Source organism: Lycorma delicatula, chromosome 10, assembly GCF_047948215.1.
Source record: "Lycorma delicatula isolate Av1 chromosome 10, ASM4794821v1, whole genome shotgun sequence".
NCBI classification, from domain to species: domain Eukaryota; kingdom Metazoa; phylum Arthropoda; class Insecta; order Hemiptera; family Fulgoridae; genus Lycorma; species Lycorma delicatula.
Genome location: NC_134464.1, coordinates 109,054,815 through 109,076,817, shown reverse-complemented (window position 1 = coordinate 109,076,817; position 22,003 = coordinate 109,054,815). Strand labels below are relative to the sequence as shown.

The window sequence follows — 22,003 nt, the reverse complement described above, 5'->3', positions numbered from 1 at the left end:
TATTTAGGCGTACCATTTTATCGATAAGGTTAGTTACGTCAATAACTGATATTTTCTTAATTATACCATTTTTACGAAGTAAAAAAAAACACAATAAAATTTAATTTTATATACATATACATGCGCGTAGTGCGTGTGATTTTAAACTTTTTTATATGAATATTTGTAAGAGAAGAAACAAAAATAAACATTTACCTAAAAAATATTATTCCATGTACATAATAAAACACGCGTTAAATTAATAATTTAACTTTTAAAGTTCCAAAATGGTAGAATACATAAAAAAACAACTAAATTTCCTTGTTAACAAAGTTTTTCAAAATAACGAAAATACTTTCTTACATAGACAAATCGTAGTTCTTTATTTTATTATTTACAGAAAAAAATACGTTAAAGGGAGTATAAAATAAAATAAAAAACAAACGTACTTCAAAAGTTTAATCTGTACAAGATAAAAACATTTACATTTAGGTAAGACAGATGTTTAAAAGGAAATTACTTTGTCGTTTCGTTTTGTTTAACCTCCGGGACCACCCTTAGGTATCGCTTCAAAGGTTGAGATGAATGATTTATAAAATGCCATGTCTGACCGGGATTCGAACTCGGGACCTCCGGATGAAAGGCCGAGACGCTACCGCTCGCGCCAAGGAGGCCGGCTAAGAAAAGGAAATGACTTGAAGTACGTATTATTCTTTTTAAAAAAAAATTTGATGCGGACACCGCATAACTTCCTTGTACGCCTACTAAATTACATATACGCATTTTATACGATCGGAGATTAATAATATATATAAATAAAAATGTAAATGTTAGTTTGTTCAAAATCTTAAAACTCCGAAAGTTCTTCACCGATCGCTTTGAAATTTTGACACGACGTTGCATTCGAATACGCGCGTGTTTTTATATACCTAAAATTTCACACTTGTTTTAGGTAAAAACATGTGTTTTTTTTTTTTTTTTAAACAGCGCTATCTGTTGGACGTAAAAGCAACACGCGCTGTACTAAATATTTTACGATTCCATTTCAATGTTTCCGATATGTGTGTCCGCTGTAGACTAAAAAAACTACTGGACCGATTCACGCGCGGAGAAAGAGGAAGAAAGGGAAAAATCTAAAAAGGGAAATGGAGAAAAAGAAAACGGAGAAAAGGAAACGGGAAAGGAGAAAAAAGGAAAGAGGAAGGGGAAATATGGGAAAGAGAGAGAGGAAAGTAATTGAAAGGGGAATGAAAAGGGGAAATGGGGAAAGGTAATATGGGGAAAGAAAAATTGTGACAAGGAGGAAAGGGGAAAGGGAGAAAGGGTAACAGGGAAAAATTAACTTTTGCGAAGTCCGTAATGTTCATTTAGTTAATGTTTTATCAAACTTTCAATTGTGCTCATTTAATATGTATATATATATACCCAAATCTAGTAATAGTGAAGCATTGCCGGATCTGCTAGTTATTAATAAATCAATATATTTAAATTTTAAAAAATAGTTAGAAAAGTTAACATTTTTTTACAATCAGAGGTTAATAATTATTAATATATCAATATATTTAAGTTAAAAAAAAGGTAATGAAGTCGGATTCGAACCGATGTGTCTTCCCCTTGAACGACCCAAAAATTTCATTAATTAAAATTTGATTTGGCTATAATTCTGGAACCGGTGAAAATAAGTACCGTTTAAGATATATCATTGAAAAGCTCTTAATTACGGCTGATTACTGCAGTTAAGAAAAAGCTCAAAATCTAATTTTTTGGGGATTTTGGGCTTTTTTGGACACTTTTGGTCCAGTCGATTGTAATCAAAAAGGGAGGTGCAAAATTAGATGTTACAACAGTCCTAAACCGATGTTTCAAGATCCTGCGGCTAATAGTTTTTGAGTTATGCGAGATAGATATTTTACGCCGGTACAGACGTCACGCCGAACTAGTCAAAATGGATTCGAGGATGGTCAAAATGAATATTTCTGTTAAAATTTGAAAACCGAAAATTTTGGCGATCACAATACTTCTTTTACTTCGTATAAGGAAGTAAAAATCGCAATTTCACGGTCGGCCGTGGGAAAAGGAAATGAAATATTTATAATTGATATCGCATATCGTTTAACATTTCCATGTGTATTTATTTTTATCAACATATTACGTCATTACTTTTAACAGTATATGTTTATAAATCGGTTGACAGATTTCGACATTTAATCGCGATTAATGACCGATTATAATGTTCTGATTCATACAGAAATCTTTTCCTTTACATTTAAACCTCTACGTACCGGATGATCATCTGAAAAGTTACTACATTTAAGGTCTATTTACGCACATCAGTATCGATGTTATCCTGATCGATCAGTGACGCCAATTAGGACTGCAGTACTTACTGTGTGATATGTACTACGGATAGATGTCGGATGTTTCGCGTCTTTCCAAATCAGCTGATTTGGAAGTCGAGAGTTTCAGCGTTCAAGTCCTAGTAAAGCCGGTTATTTTTACACAGATTTGAATACTAGATTGTGGATACCGGTGTTCTTTGGCGGTCGGGTTTCAATTAACCACACATCTCAGGAACGGTCGAACTGAGAATGTACAAGACTACACTTCATTTATACACTCGCACATATCATCCCCGTTCATCCTCTGAAGAATTATCTAAACGGTAATCTTACCGGAGGCTAAACAGGAAAAAAAAAGAAAGAATGATGTCGGATGTGTGTGAATTGGCATCACTGATCGACCACGGAGAACACTGATACTGAACTGACACCGATGTGTGTAAATAGACCTTTGTTATTCAACAGCTTTCAGTCTCTTCGTATTTCGATTTGCCGGCAAGTATACCGTTGTCGGGGGAACCTTTCTACAGTTATCTTCAACGGGAATGAAACCTACCCTCTCTGCTACACCTACCCCAAACTCAAGAATCTTATTTGGCAACGGTAACATTTAATTCCGTTAATTAACAACCCGAAAAAATAATGTAATGTAATGAAGGAGCGGGCGGATTTTAATTCTCTTTTCACCAAAATTCATTATTTTTTCGGGTTGTCGATTATTGTAAATTAATAGAATTAAATTTTGCTATTGCCATATAAGATTTTTGAGTCGGGGTAAGTGTAGCGGAGAGAATATGTTCCACCCCTTTGAAAATCATTTTAGAAAGGTTCCCCCCTGAGAATGGTATACATGCCTGCAAACAGAAATACAATCGGACTGATATCTGTTGAATAATAAATGCGGCAACTTTTCAAATGTCGCCCGGTATTATAAACTATTATTTAATTATTTGTTGAAGCGTGCTTTACGTTACTGCGTGAACGGAACGCAGCGGTGAAATTGTTTAACCTTGAAAGGGCACTGATTGTTTTGGTGGAGGGGAGAGTTATTGACGGTGCTTCGGCAAGCAGAAAATTGTTAACATTATTAAACGTTATTATTAAACGAATATTCACAACCGGTACATCTTTTTATTAAATTATTCGTACCGACGACAAAGATCACATTTTTTTGCATTATGTGTTTTTTATTTTTTAATGTAATTAATTTTACACCGTACCATAAAAACTATACAAAACCGGAAGTAGAACCCAGAACGTTTTATCCGACAGTAACGTCCTCTCGCGATTATTTTCATATCGTTTACTATAATAAAATTAATATTACCTTATAATTTATCTGCCTGTTTCATTATATATCTTTATTATAATATATAATGAACGATTTGAAGCGTGTGTGAAGATGCCGTGCCTGACCGGGATACGAACCCGGGACCTCCGGATCCCGGTCAGGCATGGCATCTTCACACATGAAGAATGCCTAACGGTGGATCCGGAGGTTAAAAAAAATATATATATTACAATAATTGAAGCTAAATATATAATACTGTGCCGATTTAGTAGAAAAACATGTGAATTAGAGCGGAATAAAGATTCTTCACATGCAACGTCGCCCTCACACTGTTAACATAAATAAAAACTACAGTACAGTTAAATAAATAAAAAAACTATGTATATGTCCCGTGTGCGAGCACCCTCCATTATTCTTTAATTACACAACACTCAAAACTTAACGATCCACCTTTTGATTTCATCGGCCCAAAATGCGTACGAAAAGGGTAGTTTAAAGAACGTTTATCGTATTAGAATTTCATTTTACGTTTTATCAGATTAGGTCTATCACGTCCCCTACTTATATCCGGAAAATTCTGAATCCGAATTCCGCTAATGTTTTTACGTAGCAAAATATTTATCTACCGTATTGTCACATAAGAAAAAAATAATAATTATAAATTTGGGCGTTAAAAGATGAAATAAATACAGAACTTACAAAAATTACAGAATAATAAAATTACAAACTGAATCGTTGTTAAATTAAAAAAAAGTAAATAATACCGACACTTTACCTCAAATATTACAATTTTTTTTTTTTTACATTGTCCTTAGCTTAGTAAGATCTATTCCATACAAATCTGTTAAAAAGACAAACGCAGCGTAGTAGCGATTTACCTTGATACCGAATTAGGAAGGTAGTGGTCCCAGGAGGGAAGAAATGATCAGTTTAAATGGCAAAATAGCACCTGCCACCTGTCAATTACATTCATTTGTAAAATGAATGAGTTTTCAAATACAGCCTACCTATTAAGAATAGTACACGCTGTTAATCAACCAACGGGAAGGGTAGTCTTAAATAATTTTGTTTCATTATTAATTTAATGTTAATTAATTTAAAATTAATAAATAATACATTAATTTGTTTATTCGCGCGCGCGCGTGTGTGTGTTATTCGCGTGCGTGGACACACACGCCCATAATTTAAATTATATATATAATTTAAATATACTATTCCTATATAAGTATAAATTTATTTTTTCTCCCTTAAAATTTGATCGGTAGATCGATCCTTTTCTTATGAAAAATGATATAATTCTCTAGAATTAAAAAATAATAATATATATTATTGAAAATTATAAGTTAAAATTAAAGTTATTCCCTGAACCACTACGAAGAAGAAAAAAGTGAATAGCTAGAGCTACAAATTTCGAAGCCAAGGGGTACGCAAGATTGTAATGAATCCATAACGACGCCCGACGGCCTTTATCATAATCTAGGAAAATAGCCTTATTTTCCTTGATACATTATAAAGGGTAGGTATCCGTATTAAATGAGTCGACTACAGGAATATCCATTAGGTCAAGACTGTTAGTGGATTTGAACCCGATCCTTGAATTAAGAACCCAAAGCGCTGCACTTGTACACAAAAGCTTGTACGCTTCAGCCGATCGTGTGAAAAATTATAAATATTTAAAGAATTTCAAATTTTAAAAATCGTATGAAAATACCTTTCTTTCATTCATTTACATATATGAGGTTCAATTAATTACATTAGTAATGTTAATTATACGATTATCGATTAACCGGTTGCTCTAATAATCACTTATCCAAAAGTGTGTGTCGTTTTCAATTTTGAAGTTATTGCCAACATCTAAGAATTTTATTACGACCAAAATAATGATTAAATAATTATATAAAAATAAATATATTTTTAAATTAATATCAATGTTACAGTCTACTTACTGTTCGGTGCTTCATACACAATTTAATTTTAAGAAAATTAAGTATATATAGTAATATTTTACAAAAATAGTTAATTTTCACCGTATGATTCTACGATATAGTCGATAGCTTCAAGTATATTATACTGAAAAATGTTCCTTTTCAGTGATTCCAAGCTTTCAATAAAAAAAAAATTATGTTATAAAAAAATATTTAATTTAATCGAATGAAAATAATAAATAAATATTTCCATCAAAACAAATATACCTTGAAATTAATATCTACGGAACAGTTGATTATCGGGTTCTTCATACCTAGTTTATTTTTTTATGGAATTAGGTACATATGTTAATAATATTATTTTACATATTTCATTGTTAGTATACTGTTATTCGATAGAGTCGTGGTATCTTATAATCTATTACGTAGTAAAAAGTTTCTTCATCAGTGATTCTAGGCGTTCTATAAATAAATAAAAATCGGTTAAAGAATATACTTTACCTATTTTAATCAAAATAACAGTTAAATATTTACATCGAAATGGGCACCGTATCTTTGAAATTAATATCTGTGTAATAGTCGATTATCCGACCCTTAATACACGATTTACTTTAAAGAAATTATGTAAGTATAGGAATATATTTATTTTACAAGTTTAAGAAATAATTAATTTTTAGTATCCAATAAAATCGTGGCACTTTTTATTTATTATACTGAAATTTATTCGTCTTCAGTAGTTCTAAGCTTTCTATTAAGAAAAATTATTTATTTATTTTAGCGATAATTTTCAGTTAAATAAATTTTATTTATTTTGTGTGTGTGTGTGTGCGCGCGCGCGCGCACAATACCGTAGGCTGTTTGAACAAACACTATATTTTTGTTAAAACTTTGTAATTACAAGAATTACAGATAAAATTTTTGATGATTTTTTCTAAAATATCGATTAAATTTTTTAATGTTTTTTCGTAAGTGAAAAAGTATAGGACGATTTTTCATTATAATTACAACAAAAACTTGTTAACGTTAAATTAAAAGTATAAATAAAATTTAATCTCTGATCTAACGATTTTTCCTAAGGAGAAGAAAAGGGACAACGTACATAGAGCTATTACAATTCGCAGCCAAAGGCGCATAAAGAAGGTGATGAATCCACTCCGACCCTCGAATGGTTTTTTCTTAATCGCAGTAGATAACGTGTCCGTTACAATTTGGTTGAACGGGAACTGTACATCAGTACAAACACTTTTAATGAGTCTCATTACGATTCGAACCTGATATCCTTGAATTAAAAACTCTAAACTCTGCCACTGTAGACGCGAAAATTTATCAGAATAGAGAATTTTTTTTTTTAATTTCAAACTTCAAATATCGATTGAATTACTTTTAATGCGCGTTCCCTTAATTATAATAAAGTATTTAATTAGATGGTTCGCAATTAACCGGACTTCTAATGTTCATTTATCCGAATGCTGCGTGGCTTTCAATTCCCCCCCCCAAAAAAAAAAAATTATTTTTAATAACCAAAATCACGTTTAAATGTCTGGATGGAATTAATTATTTTGGAAACAAATATATATTTACCACTCGGTTATTCGGATCTTCATGATTTGTTTATTTTTAAGGCGATGTCCTGAACATTTTAATATTATTATTTATTTTTGTTGCTTTCTTTACAAGCAAAAGATTGTTTTTTATTTTTCGTATTATTCATTTATGAATAATTAACAACATAACTGACATCGGTATATAAACGTTAAGCTGCTTGGGAGTCAAACCCAGGGAGCTTCAGTAGATCAGTATATTTTTGACAACGCTACTGATGGGAATGTTTTTCTTGCTTAGCATATATATAGATATATATACACAACATGCTTCACTCTCTTTTAATTATTGTATTTCATAAGATTAGGTTTTTTTTTTAACAGAACAAATAATTTAAATGATTTTTTTATTGCGGTTGGTATATAACAAGTAGAACACAGCGGAATTGAGTAATACGTCATTCAACGATGCATAAAAAAATGGCATAATTACCTTTAAAAATATGTCAAGTTATTATGTTTATAAAATATATACAATTTAGAAAGCGTTAATGAAAATCATTTAACTATATAATTTTTTTAATCATAACATACGTAGTTTAGTGCTGCCAACAATAATAAATCACTCAATTTTGATAAAAATTGGAGTGTGAATTTTGCTTCTATAAGTAGGGGCTTAATAAAATACATATTTTTCTTTAATACAGATTTATCAGTTAAAATTCTACTTTCAAACTATACAACAAAACTGTTTTCTTATAACTACATGCTTCAGCTTACAAGAAATACAACTTTCTTGTAAGTTTTACAAAATTTGAAAAATCTTTCCACCAATTTATTTAAGATGCCTGAAGGATTTTCTTTTGTATAAATAAATATTATTCTGTCGATTCATTTTTAAATAATATTAATTAAAAGAAAATTAAAAAGAAATTGATTTATCTGCATCTTGTTCAGCATGTACGTAAATTAATTTCCAATTGCAACTTCTGAATTGTGAATCAATTTGTGGTAATTTTTTGTTTAAAATATTTACCTTAACATTTTTCATATATTTAAATAATTAACACGGACTTAAATCAAATTATTATATATTACTTATATATTATTATTATTATTATTATATTACTTATCTTACACTGATTTCTTATAATCTGGTTTTATATTAATTTATTGATCTGTATAATGTATTATTCTGTTCTGATGAGAATAAAGATTACTTTATTTTACTTAGTGGAAATGAAATAAAATATTTTTATACGGTTAGGATACACTAAATGACGATAATTATTTTCAAACTTGGATAACCGTTGCATTAACCTAACATTGTTACTTGTATGAGCAGAATTCCCATTAATGATATGATAATATTTATCATAGCCCATAAAGTGAAATTTCTGGTTGTTATATTAGATAGCAAATCCTCTTAGGATCAAATCGATTTTTTTCCTATTCTTTTGCTTTAAAACACCTTAATAAAACTTGTAACCATGACAAACTACTATATTATGTTTATGAATATCCTTATCTGAAATATGTCATCTGTTTTTGAAGGAGGCTCCTTCAAAAAGTCAAAACAAGTTTCTAGGATACGGAAATGGGTTGTTAGATCGTTATTTCACAATCATAAGTATAAACTAGTAAACCATCGTTAATTAGTTAGTTACATTACTAACCTAAACAATAAAAATCAAAATCGAGTGGTCCCCGTTAACACAGAAGTACAAATTTTATTATTTGTTATTATCTCTTTTTTTCTACAAATACTAAATATTAAAAAAAAATAATAATAAGCAAATTGTAACAGTGGAGGATTAGAGAAAAAATTGATTAAACATGTAATGCGATGAATTACAAAATTAATCTCTTATAAAATATTCTCAAAATAACCCAGGAAATCATGTATGTTATATAATAAGAACAAAAATCTTATAATCTATGAACGGTTGAACAGAAAAACTGAGGATAATTAAATGAACAATTTCTTATAGTATTATCTACAAGTGATTTCTCGACATGTGAGTGAAAGCTTGCTTGGCTAATTTTATTGTAAAACAATTAAAACAATTGTCAACAATAAGAACTGTTCTGATCAAGGCCAGGAGAACAATACATAAACGAGTTATTTCATCAGTCCTACCAGCTAAAATCACGGACTTAATATTCAACTGTTATTATATACAATGTAATATGTATGCGTGTAGTCTTAGATGATTTAATGTCTATTTATATTATAATTATTATGTTTCGGTTAACTTATTTACGAATAAATTAATGATATAATTAATTCGTTAATTAAAAAATGAACACAATAAATGTATACAAGATCATATAACCTAAAAAAGTACAAAAAGAGAAATATAGCAATCAGAAATATATCTTATTAAACGATATACACACGGTAAATAACATGAACGGTATTTATCATCGGTGAAAAGTTCCCACACTGTTGCCATGGATGTAACGTACGAACAATTAATCTAAAAACCAAGCATACTAACCGAATGCAGCAGATCAGCTGCTTTTGATTAATTGTTTATGTAGGTTTTTTTAAACATAAAAACATTTTTTTTTTTTTTTACTATTTGACCTGTTTTTTCTTTCTGGTATTCTCTGCTTTGGCTATGAACAACATACGATTAAACTACAGCCGGTGTTATTTAAATTTTGAATGTTAATATTTCATTTATAATCTTTTCTACAGCTTCATAAGTTTTTTATCATAAGTATTTTAAAAGCGGATAGGATTTATTAATTTTTTAAATAAAATATTTCATTCTCACATTTTATAAGCGTAATATGTAATTAGATAAACTAGTCCCCCGTTCGGATCTCTGGTTGGGGACTACTAAGGAAGGGGCCACCAGAAAATTAAAAAATAACATTCTACGAGTCGGAGCGTGGAATGTTAGAAGTTTAAAAAAGGTTGGTAGGCTAGAAAATTTAAAAAGGGAAATGGATAGGATAAATGTGGATGTAGTAGGAATTAGTGAGGTTCGGTGGGAAGAGGAAGGCGACTTTTGGTCAGATGATTATAGAATAATTAACTCAGCTTCAAATAATGGGCAGGCAGGAGTAGGTTTCATAATGAACAAGAAGATAGGGAAGAGAGTAGAGTATTTCAAAAGCATAGCGATAGAATCATTGTAATAAGGATAAAATCAAAACCTAAACCGACAACAATTGTTAATGTCTATATGCCTACAAGCGCCCATGATGATGATGAGGTAGAGTGTGTATACGAACAGATTGATGAAGCAATTAAACACGTAAAAGGAGATGAAAATTTAATAATAGTTGGAGATTGGAATGCAAGCATTGGAAAAGGCAAGGAAGGAAATGTAGTGGGTGAATACGGGCTGGGCAAAAGGAATGAAAGAGGGGACCGACTTACAGAGTTTTGCACGAAGTATAATTCAGTAATTGCCAACACCCAATTTAAAAATCATAATAGAAGAATATACACTTGGAAAAAGCCAGGCGATACTGGAAGGTATCAGATAGATTATATCATGGTTAAGCAAAGATTTAGAAATCAACTCGTTGACTGCAAAACTTACCCTGGAGCAGACATTGATAGCGACCATAATTTGGTGTTAATGAAATGTACATTGGGGTTTAAAAACCTGAAGAAAAGGTGTCAGATGAATCGGTAGAATTTAGAGAAGCTTGATGAAGAGGAGGTAAAGAAGATTTTTGAGGAGGACATCGCAAGAGGTCTGAGTAAAAAAGATAAGGTAGAAAATGTAGAAGAAGAATGGGAGAATGTTAAAAAGGAAATTCTTAAATCAGCAGAAGCAAACTTGGGCGGAATAAAGAGAACTGGTAGAAAACCTTGGGTTTCAGATGTGATGAAGAAAGTAAAAGGAACTATCGAAAATTAAGAAATACTATAAACAGGAAGTGCAAACTGGTGAAAGAAGAGTGGATTAAAGAGAAGTGGAAAGAGAAATGAACATTGGTAAAATAGACGGAGCATACAGGAAAGTTAAGGAAAATTTTGGGGTACATAAATTAAAATCTAATAATGTGTTAAACAAAGATGGTACACCAATATATAATACGAAAGGTAAAGTAGATAGATGGGTGGAATATATTGAAGAGTTATACAGAGGAAATGAATTAGAAAATGGTGTTATAGAGGAAGAAGAGGAAGTTGAGGAGGATGAAATGGGAGAAACAATACTTAGATCTGAATTTAAGAGAGCATTAAAAGATTTAAATTGCAGAAAGGCTCCTGGAATAGACAGAATACCTGTAGAATGACTGCGCAGTGCAGGTGAGGAAGCGATTGATAGATTATATGAACTGGTGTGTAATATTTATGAAAAAGGGGAATTTCCGTCAGACTTCAAAAAAAGTGTTATAGTCATGACACCAAAGAAAGCAGGGGTAGATAAATGTGAAGAATACAGAACAATTAGTTTAACTAGTCATGCATCAAAAATCAAAACTAGAATTCTATACAGAAGAATTGAGACGAGAGTGGAAGAAGTTTTAGGAGAAGACCGATTTGGTTTCAGGAAAAGTATAGGGACAAGGGGAGCAATTTTAGGCCTCAGATTAATAGTAGAAGGAAGATTAAATAAAAATAAACCAACATACTTGGCGTTTATAGACATAGAAAAGGCATTCTATAACGTAGACTGGAATATAATGTTCAGCATTTTAAAAAAATTAGGGTTCAAATACAGAGATAGAAGAACAATTGCTAACATGTACAGGAACCAACCAGCAACAGTAATAATTGAAGAACATAAGAAAGAAGCCGTAATAAGAAAGGGAGTCCGAAAAGGATGTTCCCTATCTCCGTTACTTTTTAATCTTTACATGGAATTAGCAGTTAATGATATTAAAGAACAATTTAGATTCGGAGTAACAGTACAAGGTGAAAAGATAAAGATGCTACGATTTGCTGATGATATAGTAATTCTAGCCGAGAGTAAAAAGGATTTAGAAGAAACAATGAATGGCATAGATGAAGTCCTACGCAAGAACTATCGCATGAAAATAAACAAGAACAAAACAAAAGTAATGAAATGTAGTAGAAATAACAAAGATGGACCGCTGAATGTGAAAATAGGAGGAGAAAAGATTATGGAGGTAGAAGAATTTTGTTATTTGGGAAGTAGAATTACTAAAGATGGACAAAGCAGGAGCGATATCAAATGTCGAATAGCACAAGCGAAACGAGCCTTCAGTAAGAAATATAATTTGTTTACATCAAAAATTAATCTAAATATCAGGAAAAGATTTTTGTAAGTATATGTCTGGAGTGTCGCTTTATATGGAAGTGAAACTTGGACAATCGGAGTAGAGAAGAAAAGATTAGAAGCTTTTAAAATGTGGTGCTATAGGAGAAAGTTAAAAATCAGATGGGTGGATAAAGTGACAAATGAAGAGGTATTGCGGCAAATAGATGAAGAAAGAAGCATTTGGAAAAATATAGTTAAAAGAAGAGACAAATTTATAGGCCACATACTAAGGCATCCTGGAATAGTCGCTTTAATATTGGAAGTACAGGTAGAAGGAAAAAAATTGTGTAGGCAGGCCACGTTTGGAATATGTAAAACAAATTGTTAGGGATGTAGGATGTAGAGGGTATACCGAAATGAAACGACTAGCACTAGAAAGGGAATCTTGGAGAGCTGCATCAAACCAGTCAAATGACTGAAGACAAAAAAAAAATATGTATTAAAGAAAATAACAAAACCGTTTTTCTATAGTTAAATATAGCAAAATTAAATTTATAAAATGCTCCTACCTCAAAACAATCTATTTTGGGGTGCAAGACCACTACTTGTGTACTGAACACTACTTTTGAAACTAGCTGTGAAAAGAAATAAATAAATGAGAGTGATGTTAGTTAGTTTTGCTATAGTCAAAAGTTTTTATATCAAATTTTTGTCTTTCAATACCTTTTAAAATGATCACCCACCCATATCCTTTCTACTAAAAATGTTTTAGTTGTCCTCCGGGTGCTTCAGGATATAGTAGTCTCATAACTCAAATTAAATCATTTTAAAGTAAAATATTTGTTAAATTTTCTTCTATGTTTCACTGTTGAGAAGTTATATAAGAGGTACTATACACAGTTTTTGAAACTAGCTGTGAAAGACATTAAATGGCCGTTATTACGGTTAAGACTGTTGTAACTTTAAATTTTGTACGTCAAAATATTTTCTGTTTAGTGTCCTTTTGAAGTCTCATACAAAAAAAATAGATCATTTTGAGGTAGAAAAATTAGCTATATTTCATTTTTGAATACTAAATTATTGAAAACTTATTATAGTTTTGTGAAATATTACTAGACAACATGTTTTTAAATTGGTTTCAATTATAACAGAATTGTACAGGACAGATTTACTTTCATCTAGACAAGACAAACTTCAGTAAACACTAAATAGATATAGTGTACTGCTCAATTGAAATCCAGCAAAATTCACACGAAACGCCGGCTAGGAGGACAACATTTTGGCACAGACATCGAGCTGCAGACCGGCGTATAAACACGGCTGAAAACACAGGCGGCTCCGTTCTATGACGAGGGTATTGGAAAGTTGGAACCACGCTACGACAAATGTCTAAATCGGAGTGGTGACTATGAAGAGAAATAGCGTAACTATGTAAGTACTTGTTACAAACAAATTTTTTTTTTATTTTCACTGTGGTTTTAATTTCGTGACCGATCGGACCTTGAAAAAAAACCCTCGTATAATAATGAATGAATTTATTTTTCTTAGAACAGACAAAATTTTGGCTTTGTACATAAGATTTATCGTTAACATTACTTAATACTGGAATATATTATAATATAATAACATACTAACGTACATTTTGATGTCATTTTCTGCCGGATATATTTTCAAACAAAATTCAAGAAAATTAATACAATAGAAAAATAATATAGATTTTTACACACCAGAACCATATGTCAAACTCAGAAAGTAGCAATTTCGTGCTTCTTTTGATTTTTTCTAACAAATTTTTGTAGATATATTTTTAATTTAAATAAAAATAAAATTATAAAAACGTTAAAATAAAATAATTAAAACTTTTCTTATACGTTAAAAGTGAAAGATTTAAGAAAGCGCAATTTTTCATCTCTAGTTGGTTCTTTTGAAATCGGTTTCATTATTATTTTTCTTAAGTTTGTTTTATTTTGTTTTCAGCCACTCGACCGATCTATTAACAGTAAATAATACGTTACTTTGATATTCTGATCTGACCTTCTAATTTCACTATTTTTATAGATTAACAAGACAAAATTTGGCTTTAACTTTATAAACAAATCAAATTTATAAAATCCAGGACTTCACTGCAGTCGAATGGCCCTGGAAATCAACACATTATATCACGTTGGCTACAGTATTTTTTTAATCAACATTATTTTTGTATAAATTAAATTTCTACTTACCAACAATTTAAAAAGTGTAAATCTTAGTACTTTCGAAGCTGTTAGTCCATCTTCAGGGATGTTAATTTAAATTCAAATAATCCATAATCATTTTTAAAATTATTATATTTATAATAGTCGGTCGTCAAGAATAAAATTAATTCGTACATCAATATGATAGTAACACATGTTTGTAAGATGTTTGTGATTATTATATATTAAAGCTATCAAATAAGATACAAAATTATAGATCAAGATCAATTTTAGAAATATTATAGAAAACAGAATAACGAAGAGAAGTACAAAAGAATGACAAAGATAATCATAGGATGTTAAACAGTATAAAAAAATTAAAATATCTTTTTTAGGGTCTTTTACAGAAAATATAATATAATTAAACCAGAAATTTTAATATTTATGTAAAAATTAAGAAAAACAGTAGTAAATAATATAAAAACAAATATATTACTGACCTCATAGTGGATGTTGATATACAGGCATCATAACATTTCTAATATAATTTCTAAAGAAATGTCCGAGGTCTCCCCCAGTGTGTAAATATGTCAATTCCATACCAGACTGCAATATCCTCATTTGAATTATTACATTGTAATAAAGCAATCGTTAAGATGAGTTAAATTACATTATTTAAAAAACATATCTGAAAAAAAAAGATTATAATTCAGTTTGTTTGTAATATATTGTGAATTATAAGATTTAATACGCGCATTGAAATTATGCAATATTAAGGGTTTTTTTTTTTAGAAATCTTGTTAAAATGACAGTATAAGCCTCTGTTGAATTGAAGCATAAATAAATAACATTTTTATCCTGATCGATTCATAACAACACATTATATAGATGATTTCATAAACGGTACTCGTATACTATTCCGTGTATAAAGAAAAGTAACTGTGTCAGCCTTTGCCGGATGAATCGTAGAAAGCCAAGGTAAAACCATCCAGATTAGCGTCACAAAATAACCGCTTACATACATTTATATTTTAAGTTTATAAATAAGAAAGTGGAGATTGAAATTCCTGGGTCGTGTGTACAGAATGGACGAACAGCGACTAAATAAACAGATTTTCATTAAAATCTGTGAACAAAAGAGCAACTTTGAGACCTACAACGATGAAAAAAGAATTACAGAACTTAGGGATCCGTGAACAGGAGACTAAAGATAGAAAGCTAATCTGACAAAAAATACGTAAAACTGAGTTAAAATGGCGATGAAGCAAAAGACATCCAAAGTGAAACGGTCAAAAAAAAATAAATGCCAAACATATAGAAAGAACAAAAGAATGTTGGGAGAGATGAAAAAGAAAGCGGAAGAAATGACATTTGTGTGGTTTGTAGTCGGCCTAAATGCAAAAAATAAAAACGTGAAATAATGTTATGATATTTTAATGGAGATACAAAGTATAAAAAATAACTAAAAATTTAGAAGGCATAATAAAAATTATTTTACTGCATATTTACGTACATATTAATATAATAAGCTGAATAAAGTGCAAAAAATTCAAGAGTTTTTTAAACATTTTCAATTATTATTTAGAATTTCATTTTCAGAATTAATATTATGTTTTAGTAAAACAAAATCTTTTAATTCTATTTAAAATAAATTGTCGGGAGAAGTTTTAAACGATTTGGTAATCTATTTAAAATCGCAACAGAAACATAACGCCCTTTGCCGTAAGCCAAAGTATTGCGCCGAGTTAAATGAAACCGGTTCTAATATCGGCTATAGATCTGATTACGAGATCACGGATACCGTTGTTCTTTGGTGGTTGGGTTTCAATTAACACCGATCTCAGTAGCGGCTGACCAGAGACTTTAAAGACTTTAGTTCATTTACATTTATACACGTCATCCTCATTCATCCTCTGAAGTAATATTTTACGGTGGTTCTGGAGGCTAAACAGAAAAAGAAGGAAGTTCTTTATCGGCATTAACCGGTCGGTCTAGCGGTGAACTTATCATAGTAAATCATCTGATTTCGAAGTCAAGAGTTCTAAGGTTCAAATCCTAGTAAAGGTAGTTACTTTTATACGGATTTGAATAATAGATTTCGGATACCGGTGTTCTTTGGCGGTCGGGTTTCAATTAACCACATATTTAAGGAATAGTTGATGTGAAACTGTACAAGGCTACACTTCATTTACATTCATACATATCATCCTCTGAAGTAATAGCTTACAGTAGTTCCAGAAACTAAACGGAAAAAGAGGATTCTTTATCAGATTTGATAGCATGGATATTGTTATTTTTTAAAAAGGGACTATTTTTGGAAAAGAATGCACATTCATAAATATAAACTCAAGGATAACTAAAAATATTTAATTTTCTAAATATCAATCTACAGGATTCATATTTATTACCGCCAAACAATTATCTAACAGCCTATTTACGCATTTTGAAAATTTGTTTTAACTTTTTGGGGAAGCCGCAAGAGGAATATACTTTAAATGGCAATATACATAAGTAAAGTACACATTTATTAATCGTCAAGCGTAAAGTTTTATAAGATACTTCATACATGAACAAACGGTTTGGTTTTGATGCAAACGAAATAAATTTGATACTTCTACGAGAACTTTTCACATACTGAAACACGAGTTTTTCTTTACGGGCAACAATTGTTATCATTAACGGGAATTCTATCCGCTAAATCATAATGTCGTATTTTTATTTTTAATGACAGAAAGGGGTACATTAAAGCGTTACATTATTTATACAATTTTTCTCATCGATACACATACGTAAGAACCTGAGGAACAAGAAGCAGCGTGTATTAAGATTAATGATTTCAAAAATGTTTCATTAGCCGATATATTTCGGTAATAATTTACACAACAGTTAACGTTGTAATTGTTATTTAACTAAGAAAACCGGTAAAATTACTTGCGAATATGTCAGGCTTACTGTTAATGATGATCTTTTACAAATACTTGAATCAAGTATTTTTAAAAAGTTCATGTGTATATCTGTTATAATTTAAAGCGGGGTTGCCCTCGTTACGTTCTGCAAATTATTTGTCGTGCGATTAAATAAGGTAACTTAACTCTGCATTTACGTTTATGAATCTGCAATCTTTGCTGAAGAGAACAATCGCTTATTCTTAAAGAAAAATAACGATATCCACCTCTACCAAAACAGAAAATAAAACTGTTTTTTAACGCTCGACACAAAACTTTGATTTACAAGAAAGGGCCTTACGTTTACTTTGCGTTTTTAATAAATTATCAAACGATTTAAAAAATCTTAGCGCCGATTTATTTAAAATACAGACGGTTCAAAAAGAGCGACACAATCTCACGGAAGAATGTTTTCGTCGCCTCCCGATACATTAGATGTGCCAGTTACGCCCAGACCCAGAACGCCTTCACAGAAAAGTAGTTCTCCATCAAGCGGCAGAATCAAGAGACAGGGAATGCGATAGACGCAGCCAAAAGCGCTCGACCGAAAACGGTAGCATCAGAAAAGTCGATCGACGTGCAAGCTTTATATTCTGTTAGTCCCAAGAAATCTGTGCGATGTCTATCTAACCGGTCCGATCGTTTTTGGTAACGCCCGCACGGCATCGAGCAAGCGTTTAAAGATGCGTTCACGAGTTGTTACCTGAAGACACTGGTAAAGGTGTAGCTTTCTGTCAGCGGTTCACGTCATAACTCGGACGGAGATGAATTCGACGATCCGTTTCGATCCGACGAGGCACGGTTCCACCAATATGGAACTACTATAAACGCACAGAATTTACGCATCTCGCGTACGGAAATCCACATCGGTGCACTAGTCTCCCTCCACGGACAAAAAATGGGAGTTTCGCGTACAATATCAGTAGTCGAAACTTCATGACATTCTTTCCGGCACCGTGAACTATGATCGCTACATACAGACGGTGCAACAATTTGTAAGCACTATACCTGCAGACCGGATAGATTACACGTAGTTTTAACAGGACAGAGCTACGGCTCATATGGCCGACTTTCTTGTATCAGTGTTTTCGTGGACAATTGATTTCGAAGGGATTGTGGCCCCCACGGTCTCCTGATTTATCCTTTCCTGACTTTTTGTTGTGGGGGGATACCTTAAGAATGCCGCTTACAAAACTCGTCCTCACACCGTTCCTAAATAGCAGAGCGAAATTAAACGATGTGTCGCGAAACATAGTTTAAAACGATGTTTTAAACGAAAAATATCTATTTTTCGAAGAGAATGAATTATCAACACCTTGAATTACAAAACAGTTTATTTCAGTATATTTTTCTGCAATCTAATGTTTTAAGTAGATTTCAAAAGATTACGTATTGTAATGGATACAATGATTTGATTTCAGGAAAATTTCGACATATCTTGGCGTTTCACAGCCTCAGACCCCAAAACCACCGTCAGCTCTAAAGTTTATATATATATTTCAATTTCTTGTGAACACGATAACTGCCGTAATTTTTCAAATTGTTTCTTAAAAATAACTCGTCAGAAAATCTCGGTCTAGTTCGTTAACGGCCAAAATCGGATCATGGGACAGGAAATGGGGAAGGGCCTTTCGAAAAAACAAAATATCGCTATAACTCTCTTATTAAGTAAAATATCGAAAAGTTTTTACTATTCTTTGGATAAGGGTTTAAAACTTATCTAAGAAAAGCTTTTTGATATTATTTAATTTTATATATTTTTTTTTTCTGATGCCTTTCCCTCAAAAATTATTGCATACCAGCACGAAGCCGACTAAACTATAGCTGATATTCAGCCCTGAAATTAGTCTTTTTTCTCTGTTCATCGCATCGAACGGTTATATCGTGTCATAATAAACGTAAAGAAATCAACTTTATATGTTATCACTTATATATCTTGCACGACTTGTATAACACAGAAGTCACAGATCAGGAATTAATAATGTAATCACTTGTTCAAACGCTTCTTCATTCTGTTTAGCGCTGGTAAAGGAGCAATTGATGAAAGACACGATGATATCGTCGTTTCCAACTTGTAATTCTGTGTTTTGTAATTAATTTTTTGTGAGCAAGCGTACAATGAAACTAAAATCGGTAGATGATAATCTCATGTTCATACTAATATTATGAGCAACATGACGCCAGAAAATCAGAGAGAAGTGAGCCATACAGATTCAGATGATATTATTGAACTGAAAAACGATTGTCGCAACATTTTGGGAACAAAAGAATCTAAAAACAGAATTGAAGGAGCTTGGGACTGCAGCGATATCAGAATCTTATTATGAATTGAAGGATGTTAAACAAATCAAACGGTGCAGGCTGCTCTCGATGGCTGTTATTCGTCTGAATGAAAATGCATAATCTTACCCTGTAGGCCACTTAAAGACTTTAGTTGTCGGTTCAAGTTGGAGATTTTTATTGTCCGGACACTGCTTGAATACCTTCTCTTTATTAAGATAAAGATTAGTTTGTTAATCGGTATAATGAACTAACAAGGGGCTCAGTAATGGACGGGTGGTGGATTTCAAAAATCATTTCTACAAATGACTCTCGGGTACTTGTTGCGGTGCAACAAGTACCCGAGAGTGGAAAGCGACTAGACGAAAGTCTAGAGCAGATATGTTTGTAAGATATAGCGATCCAAATAACAAAATATTTAGACACAGTTTATTTTTTTTTATTACCAGAAATCATGAACATGCTATATTTGTTTATACATTGAGGAGAAAGGACTTTTCACGATAGCTTTAGATTTTTACTAAAGTAAAACTTGCCGGTTTTTATCCGTTTGTCCTAACATCGCGTAAGAAGAGCCGAACAATTTGTTGTAATTAAGAATTACATTAAACCCGATTGAAGTTTAGATATTTATTTTAAAACCCGATAGAGGAACCGGAGCCGATACGATAATTTTTTTTTATCTCTACTTGCTTAGGAAGAAATTGTAGTTTGAAAAAAGTCAATAAAATAATTATAGACATCATTTGCCGTAAACAAAGGATCGAATGCGACAAGATACGAGATACAAGTCCCACAAAACGGCATTGCCAATCTCAAGAAAAAAGCATTTCACGCCGGACGTAATAAGGAAAGCGAGGGCTGAAGCGATTACCCGTTGTCTTCTACCCAAAGTAGGCCAAGCCCACTAAAACACAGGAAATCTTTCACCTTTACAAGCGACACCTTCACTCTGTTCAACACTTGGACCGGTCGCGTATGTAAATCGATATTCTTTATTCGAATACATTAAAGAACGGCTACTTTCAATGACGAATGTGTGTTCACATGTCGAAACAGTCGATCCACTGAAAAATTCATAATAAAACATGTTTTAACCGCAAGCACCACGATTAATTTTAAATTTATGATGACGATGATTTAAATTTATGATTGACTCGACAGGGGTCTACGTTGGCGTGACAAAAAAAATGGGGGTTCACAATTCGTAAGCAGGGGTCCACGAAAATTCATCTGGTTTCGATAGTGAAGAACTAAAATGTTGGCTTGACTTTGCGATCAATCTAGTACATCCCTCCCATTAAAATTGTAACTATTTTGTGATTGTCATTGTAGAAGTTACATTACGTTATTAATGTTTAATTTTAATTATATTACGACAATTTTATTATATTACATTGCAATATAATAACGATAATAATTAGTAGCGTAATGATTACATATTTGAATAAATGCAACACAAAAAATATACTATTTTTCTTTTGCTTTTTACCACTCTGAATGGGAAGTTTTCTAAATAAAATAAGTGAGAATCGATTGCTTTCTTGTGCTGTGAGTAGATGTCAAAAATGTAAAGTCGGATGGAAGCATTTTTTTTGATCGGCCAACTTTACTTTTTTGACATCCACTCACAGCACAGTCGATCAAAAATTAACCGATCAATTCTCACTTTTTTTTCGGAAGCTGTTAGTTCGTGGAACTCAGCCGTAACGCAAATTTTCATAGTTAGATCTAATCTTCACATTTTCCGTCGACTGGAAATACGGTAGAAATGTAGCTGTCCACCGGAACCAGCAAAATTTTGAAAGTGGTCTATGAGAAAAATAAGTTTGGGAACCTCTGAAATCTACAGTTTGAACCTACTTGTCTCGATTAAAAATACAATGAAAAAAATTACGATACAAAATAATTATTATGTCATTACCGCGTACCTTTTTAGATATACTGCAACTTTATCGATATCAAGAACTTGGAATATTTTTTTTTCGTTTCTTAACTATTAAGAAGATAGCTTAATCGCAATTTAGTGTGATTATTTTTTTTTGTTTAGCCTCCGGAACCACCGTAAAGTATTACTTCAGAGGATGATATGTATGAATTGTAGTCTATGTATGAATATATGTATGTATGTATGAAGTGTAGTCTTGTACAGTCTCAGGTCGACCGCTATTTGAAACATCACCAAAGAACACCGGTATCCACGATCTACCATTCGAATCCGTACAGAAGTAGCTGTTTTTTTTTTTTGTTTAACCTCCGGGACCACCATTAGATTTTGCTGCAGAGATGAATGATCGGTTGCGTGTCTGCAGGCATCGGTTGCCATGCCCGACC

At 31.8% G+C, this 22,003-nt stretch overlaps 1 long non-coding RNA gene across 2 annotated transcripts in view; it reads right to left on the bottom strand.

The window, feature by feature from the left end:
• LOC142331547 (uncharacterized) overlaps positions 1 to 22,003 on the bottom strand; it is a 162,627-nt gene that overhangs the window by 72,236 nt on the left and 68,388 nt on the right. For both annotated transcript variants that reach the window (XR_012758035.1, XR_012758036.1), the window contains exon 2: positions 14,945 to 15,132. This is a non-coding gene — a long non-coding RNA (uncharacterized LOC142331547). The remainder of the gene's footprint in view (positions 1 to 14,944; positions 15,133 to 22,003) is intronic.